Genomic DNA, 8,481 nt, shown 5'->3' with positions numbered 1-8,481 from the left:
TGAACCGAGCATCTTTGCTGTCTCCAGTGCTCAGTGGTGTGACAAAATGGAGCACTTCAGCCGTGCAAGTTAAGCTCTCAGGAGACCTGCTGTGCATGGTTAGTCTAACGTCGGGTCATTTCCCATAGATATTGCTCGGCCAATTGGAAATCTGTGATCAATATCTCCATGTGTGACTAGCAAGGTCAGTGTTGGGTTTTGTTGTGTTTTGAGGTCTTGGTTGTATTTTACCCATGAGATGTTACTTGCAGTCAAACTGTTTATTTGACTTGCTTAAAAAATACTGAAAAATTTTAAAACCTTTTCAGAAAATTACCCAGTTGAAGGTTATAATGTTCTTCAAGCTCTGTTCCTGGTGCATTACATGTAGTGGTGCTATTTAAAGCCAAGAATGAAAAGGGAACTCCTGGCATTAGTTGCCTCAGTTAGAAATAATGTTAGATGTTAGGGTTGATATGAACCTGACATGGACAGCGTATATTCGGAATGTCTGGCTGGAGTGTCTATATTTAATGTCAAAGGGTAATAATGCCCTGCAGAGGGGTTGCTATAGTGGCTTTGCAGTGACTTATTGTTTTGGGGATTTCAGATTTGAAAGTAGTGATGTTTGATACTGCAGGGTGCAGAAAGTACCCCAAGGAATGTGGGGTCATCTTGACACCACTAGCTTCAGAATATAAAATGCTCTTTAACACTTGTGGGATCAAGCCTTGCAGATGGACCTTATTTATATTGTGTGAACTAACTATTCCTGTTTATATTGGTTTGTATTGTTCCGGTCTATAAGCCTAAAATAAATCACAACAGTGCACTTAGCACACTGTTTCTGTCTGGTGTGAATGATGTCTGCCAGTGGTATTGTGCACATCGCAGTTCCTTTTTCACACAGAATGGAAACAAAACACTTCTCTGATTTAATATTTAAAGTCCAGTACAGATCCAAGGATGGATCCTACTTTAAACACTTAACCATTATTTCAGAGAAGCATTTCAATACAAAGGAGATTTGTCAAGACCTTTATGTAAGAGTCTCATAAATTAGTTATTACCACCTTACCTTAAGATAAATGAAATATAGAATATAAAAATATGTTAGTGTAATTCTTGGATTTTTACAAGAAAGAGAAAGCAAACTTTACATTTAAAAACCTGATAGAATTGGCAGATAATTAATAGATGCTTCATTTTAGATGTTCCATTCTGAAAAAGTTATGGCACCTTGATTAGGTGACGTAGTCCTTTTTGTAATCCTTTTAAGATGGCATCTTTTCCATGTGCCATAAAAAGTCATATAGAAAGAAGTAAGATGTGTAATAGGAATTGCTTTCCTTCCCTTGCTCCATCATACTTTTGTAAGCAAAGATATTTCCAGTATCATCCATAATTTCTTTCAGTCTTAAATTAGATACATTAATCCTTTCTCTCTTCTCCACTCTCTGGTCTTCCTTTCTTGGTTCCCATAGAAAATGGGAAAATTTTGCTTTTATAAATGAAACTGAGTAATTTAAATAATTTTCAATGAATTAGTACATATAATTAAGTGCACTGCTTTTTTAACCAAAAGGACCCCTTGGAGCCTATTAGTGTGTGGTACACTGGTCAAATGGGCTGACATGTGCTGTGACCTGGGGTTAGGTCTGGGCAACCTTAGTAGGGTAGCAATCCTCGATACTGATACCACTTCTGCCATCAAACCAGCCATCTGAGGCTAGGAAGGGAGAGAAATTAGGTGTATCATTAGTTCTTTGCTTGATTTCCATTCTGACACCACTCTAAATTTAGGCTACTTTTTGGGATGTTGGGCTGTTCCCTTTGTGGTTCTCCTGTGGAGGCTTACAGGAGCACAAAGCCAAAGCCATTCAAAAAATGGGTAGACTTTATAGAAATTTTGAAGCCACCTCAGGAGTTTAGGCATGTGAAAGGGCTCTTATAATTCCTACCTTAAAATCAGTGGGTAGGTCCCTTTCAGAGAATCGCCAGCTTTTGTGCAAAGCAATAAAATTTTCAACAGGGAAAGGGACAGGAGGTTTGTTTTTTTTTCTATCCAGACGTCATTAGTCATTTATTCCTATTAGCACAGAAAAAATGTCCAGGTTTGTATTTGTAAGTAATTCTCTACTAGTTTGTCAGAGTTTAAATTTTTTTATTTTGTCTGGTTTTGAAGAGGACAAAATAGGTGGAATTGATCTGATGTAAGCTTCTAAGAGGCTTTTGCTAATGTCTTACACAAGAGGCTGTCATGGAAACTTAGTAACCATGGGGTGAGAGGTAAAGCCCTGTTACTGATTAAAAACAGCTTTAAGAAAAAGTAAATAAAACCAGCAACCTTCATATCATTTTAGCAGGCATTTTCTGGCATGGAAAATTATTGCTAATGACATACTTCAGGAATGAAATAGAAATGGCGTTAATAGAAATTTTCCAGACAAAATTGTTTTTTATAGGAAAACTGAATGTTTATTAAAGCTGATAACTGGGAAGATTTCCCTTTTTTTTATTGATACAGGAAAAAAGAATAACACTTTAGGCCTTTCCAATGGAAAGATTTTAAAAGAAAACAAAACAAAAAAAAAATCAAAACCCCCTCACAAATATTCCTGTAACAATAAAAAATCAAAGTAAACTGAAAAAAGAGAATATTTGACTGGTGGTGGGGAAAGAGTAGCTTGAAGGATGGCAGTCCTGTGTTATAGGACTGGGAAATACATTTTCAGTTTGTTAATCCAAGTAACTAAGAAAGTGATAACTAGAACAAGGAATATTAAAAAAATATAAAAGAAACACTTTCAAAACAACAAAAAAAGTACTATTTTTGTAGAGTCCCACTATTTGGGTAAAAAGCTTGGTAAGTTTTGTGGGAGTCTTTTTGTATTTTTGAGATTTAAGTACTATTTTTAAATGGCAGTTGCATTTGCATAGTGTAGGGTAATTACTATTAAATGTGCCTAATCACCTACCTAAGTTGCCGCTAGAAGAATGTACATGATGTGTAGTATTTTACCACACATTTCACTCAAACATGGGCTGTTGTCAGAAATTGATTCTTTTTAATTTATTTTTTAAAATTTGCTTCAGTTTGAGACCTGAGTTCCATTAGCCTTATGAAAAAGCAGAGTAAAATATTGTCTAATAGCTTACATCTGAAAAAATTCACAATGTCTTAACATTTTGTCTTCTGGTAGATCTTTCTTCTTGGTATTATTGAAAGACCATTTGTAATTTCATGCCTCTGATGAGTATGTGTGCTCATGCCACAACTGGCCTGTGATACCTTCCTCATGCTCCTTCCTGGAACTGCATCTGATGCTCCTTTCCCAGGTCTCCAAGGAGAGTCAAGGCCACTTCATTTCAGTCTTGGCAAGACATGGCATGGCGCTTTATTTTCAATTACAGATCAAGTATTAGTTTTAACTTGGATTTTCTTGGCTCTTCTTTGTATACATGACAAATTTTTCTAGCTATCTAAATTTCCTACTTGCATTTGTCCTGTATTCAAGCTGTGGATTTGGGCCTAAAAGGTATGTGTGGATTTTTTGGGGTGGTTTTTTTGGGTTATATTTTTTTTAGAGAAAGAGTATGGCTTTAAATAGTTTCATTCCTTCTGAGAGGCTTCTCTAAATCTTTATTTTTATACTTGGGGACAGCACTATGAGTCAGCACTACAAACATTTTCTTTAGACTTTGGGGAATATTTGGAATTCAGCAAATGATAGCTAGTAGCTGCTTGGGACATGCTTAATATTAGGTTATATGACTGGGTCAAAATAACTAGTAGGAACTTGTGCCAATGTGGTCTTCTTGTTACATATGAAATGCAGGTTATTAGAGTTATTCTTCATGCCTGTATTAGTCTAATAGCATATAATTATTTTTAATAGGATGTATTACATTTCTCTTACAGAAGGTCAGGATTTGAAATGTTTTTCTTTCTATGTGCAAAGTGAAAGAATTACTCAAGAAAAGTTGAGAGAATTGGTGATTCTTTTAATATGTACAACATTCTGGAAGAACTAGTTTCAGCAATCTTCTTAAGCTGTGAGAAGCAATCTAAAATATATTTCTATTTTAATAAAGAGGAAGACCTTTAAAAATGTTGTTTGTAATTAATTATTTTCAAAAATGATCCTGTCATATCATTATGGAGAGAGCCTACAGGACTGTTGAGCTTTATAAAGATTCTTTTTCTCTCTTACATGTTTATGTTCATCTTATGTAGATTAGCACATAGGTGGCACTAATATTTTTTTTGTTGTTGTGGTAACTTGGATTTTTATTCTCAGAACCACTATAATGCTAAGTAATTTATTTATCTTGACATAGAATTCTTGCTGGCACTTGATGAATCCTTTTATGAATACTGGTACATCCTAAATCCCATCAGAGCTTCACAAACTATACAAATCATGTTGTGTTTTTTTTTTTTCTTGTGCATGTCAAAAGTTATGTTTGTTACAGTCCACTGCAAAGACCTGACTTGCAAGGCACAGCAGCACGTGGTGTGCAGAGCACTGTCGAGGGATTGCAATGGTTCACTGGGGCCCCAGTCCTGCAAGCACTTTTGTTCATGTTTAACTACTCTGAGGTATGGGTAGTCATCTGGGCAAGCACATGGAGGTGCTTTTGCAAAGTTACCACCTCTAGTTATGTAAAATTCCATGGCTTTGTGGCTTGTAGCTGTGAGGCTGTATCTGTGAGACAAGTTGCAGCCAACAGCAGAGCAGATTTTAATAAGTTTTTCTTTGGTCTTCTGCAGTATTTTGTTTCAGTCTGCTCAAGAGTTTCACAAAAAACCTTTTAATTTAATATTCCTTCAACATGAATTTCCACATAACTCAATGAAAATATGTTCATACTCTTTTGACACTGTAAGAGAAAGTCTTAAAGAAGCCTTCCAGAGAAAAATAAAATAAATAAAATAGTTTTCTCTTTCAGTGCAGTCCTTCTAATGTGGTCGTCTGTTTCAGGGAAAGAAGATAATTTCTGATCAACTTCTTTATGGAAAGAATGTGGTGTGAAAGTCCTTAGGGTATGCATGTCAGAGAACTGTTGAATGAGGCACTTGAGATAATCTAAGTGTGATATAATTGCTAAGGAGCAGAAAAGAAGTCTCTAAAGACAGAACCTAAGCTATAACATAATGGTAGTGATCAGAACACAGTTGGATTTGTAACTGGAAACAAGCTGGGAGCCAAAGTGGACTACACAAAGTGCATGTACCACAGCTCTTTTCTGGAGAGAAACGAGAATTTCCTCCACAGAGAAGCTGGCCATGCTGTTGCAGGTATGTGCCCCAAGACAGCGTTTTATGATCAGTTTTATCTGAAGTGCTGCAGATCTCTTAACCTTCACTGGTGCCCAACCAGACCACATACCTTCATGAGCACCTCTCGGATGCTACTGGCACACACCCTGTGGCACCCAAGTTCACCTTCTGGCTGGGCTTACAGAAACACCACTCCACTGGGTGGCATCACGTGTGAGTGTCCAATAGGACCTCTAAACCAAACATTACGTAGTGGGGACATAGCGATCTACCCCACAGTGCTCTAGACCTCAGCGGAACAGATGCAAGCTATTTTATTTCACCAGCCAATGTACTCCCTGCCTTTCGGCTGGGAGCCAGGGATGGTTCTAGGTTTGAATGCCTTTAGCAGATCCACGCCTGAAGAGGCAATCCCAGAGGATGTGGTGTCTCAGTGTTAAAATGGTACCAAAGAAGTTTTGAGGATGCTGCAGTTATATTAATAAATAACTGCTAATTTTCCAGTTTACAGTGAGATTTACTGAAGTAGACTTTGACAAACTCTAGAAACTTCATGGTACATTCACTGTATTATTTTATGCTGTATATTAGATAAAGTAGTTAAATGTGGTGATTGTGATGTATGTCATGGCACTTGCAAACAGACTTAAACTAGAGAAATAATTTGCAGGTTATATTTCTGTTCTATTCGGGGAGTAAATCCATGTAAGGTGTAGTGATGGTGCCCTGCTGTGAAATAACAACTGGTGGGATTTTTAATTCTTCTTAATTGTACAGTGAATAAATTGAAAAAGTGCTAGAGATTGCAGTGGGTAGTGAAAACAGATCCCGGAAGAAAGGTGAAGCCGCTAAAATATTTATTGTGGAAAAGCATGAACAATCCTTGTAATGTTGTGGTTGTTTATTGTTGAGAAAGAAAGGGTTAGTCCATTCTGTCATTAATGTCTATTTCTTCCTGTTTCCCAATTAAAAGTACTTATTTGGAATCAAATCCTGTCCCCAGTGATATAATTTGGAATTTTGCTGTTGGCTTAAGGCTGACCAGGTTTGTGTGTTAAATACTGAGAACTGTTTATCTGGCTCTGTGAATAAGATAACGTGTCCTGCATGGCTCTGTGTTAATTCTGCACACTGCAAAACATTTTGAAATGTGTGTACATACAAATGCAAACAATGCATGTATAGAACTGTCCATAAATTATAGGTGTTTTATAGATGCTATAGGAAGAACTATGATTATGGGGAATTAATATGTTCACAGGAACATATATTTGAAATTAAACTACTTTCTTAAGCTTGTTCTACCTTCTTGGAAATACAACCACTTGGGAATTACTTCTACCCCAGACCATGGTTCCAGCTCAGGAGTGACATAAATTCATAAATCAGCCCCGTACAGTGCATCATCATTAACCTGGCAGGAGTCTACCAGAAAGCAGTTGAAGCAGGCACCCACTGCCAGGACAGCCTCACCTGCAGCTTTTCTGTGGAAGTATCCTGTCCTGGTGCTGTGGGGAAGGTATGCCTGAGGAAGGCTAACTTTTAGAAGTCAACTAGTAATGGAGTGTCTCTATTCAGCCAATTATAAAATAATTACAGCTTCTACCTTTTTTTTTTTTTTAAGTGGAAGGGATATTTTCCATGATTAAAGCTATAAATCACTTCATTTATGCATTAACAATTCTGAGTGTATCTACATGCTTGGAAGTGATTCAGAACTGGTCTTAGGATGTTAACTAAAATCCACATGAGTAATTCTCAAGTAATTCACCAACTTGCTAGAGAATGATGGTTTGGGAAAAAATGCCTAGGTGTTGTCGTGGTTGAGGATGATCATAGAATGATTTGGGTTGGAAAGGTCCTTAAAAATCATATAATTTCAAACCCTCTGCAATGGTAGGGACACCTTCCTTAAAAGTAATTGCTGTATATTTCCTCACAAGAAACCTAACCTGTTTAGGCAGCTTGCACGTCTAGCATAACTTCTTGTTTTTGTCTTCTGATGGGGTATTAACTGCAAAAGTTCATATTTAACAACAATGAGGTCAGCACAAGGGGAAGAATGAGTATTTTTATCATTAGAGCTTCAACGAACAAGACCTTCTCACAGCTTTTTGCACTTCAAGATAAGAATAGCCTTGGATAATGTAAGAAATGACATCTGGACTCCTGGTCTTGAAATACTGCCCACTCCTGTGGAGCTCGTTCTTGGAGGCACTTCCTGGATAGGGGAGAGCTGAGGAAAGGGTGTCTTTGTCCCTTGTGTGTGGCTGAAGGAAACAGGACTTTGCATGAGGGAAAGAAGAGGAGCCTTCTGTGCTCCTGTAGGACTGGCAGACTTTATGTGCAGGAAAATCTAAAAGCTGAGAGCAAGTTACAGGGGGCTGCTCCACTATATGTGTTTTTCTCCATATTTTCTTAGGAAAGACTTTTTAATTATGAGAAGCATAGGGGTTTTCTCTGCAAGGCTCATATTTTTCAGTGTTCTCTGAACAAAAAGAGAGAGATTGAAACAGAAGTGTTTTAAGGGAAACAATATGTCATGAAAAATGTTGACTGGAAATGCTACTACATGCTTGGGGTGGGGTTGCCTACTATTGGAAGTAATAAAAATACAGCTGTATGTTACCATTGGGGTTTGGTTTATTCTGGAAGCTAATTTTTAAGCAACTGAGGTTTATTTATTGGTTGTGTCACAGGAATATTTGGACTGTTCTAATTTCAGTCTTCAGCATTTTTATTTTTCAAACCATATAAAGGAGAGCAAGATATATGGTGCACCTACCCCAGTTCAACAGTATGGGATCTAACCAAATTGTAAATATAGTGTATTCTGTGTTGTTTCTAGCTACAGCAAGACTTTTCAAATTATTTATGATCTAAAATCTACTCCACAAAAAGCAGTTTTCATCATGCACAGTTGCATTCAGGTCTCAAACCATTGTAAATTATTCTTCAATATGCTTCAAAGACAGTTGATTTTTTACAAGGGCAGTGGGAAGACTTTGCTTTCACAGTGGGAGACCAAGTTTGACATCCACATTTTTGCTTTTCCTTCAGGATATGTAATAGGAGTCCCTGTGGGGGTGTGGATGAGTGTTGTGGGTACCCTGAGTACAGCATGCATTTTGTATGCAAGTGCATAGGTGTATTACAGAAAACAGCATTCCTGTTGTATTTTGTGTCGTGAAGACAGTGTATATGATTTCTCGGAAGAG

The sequence above is a fragment of the Chaetura pelagica genome, unplaced genomic scaffold, assembly GCF_000747805.2.
Source record: "Chaetura pelagica isolate M959 unplaced genomic scaffold, ChaPel_1.0 scaffold67, whole genome shotgun sequence".
NCBI lineage: Eukaryota > Metazoa > Chordata > Aves > Apodiformes > Apodidae > Chaetura > Chaetura pelagica.
The sequence above is the reverse complement of the archived record's forward strand: the minus strand, read 5'-3'. Positions refer to the sequence as shown.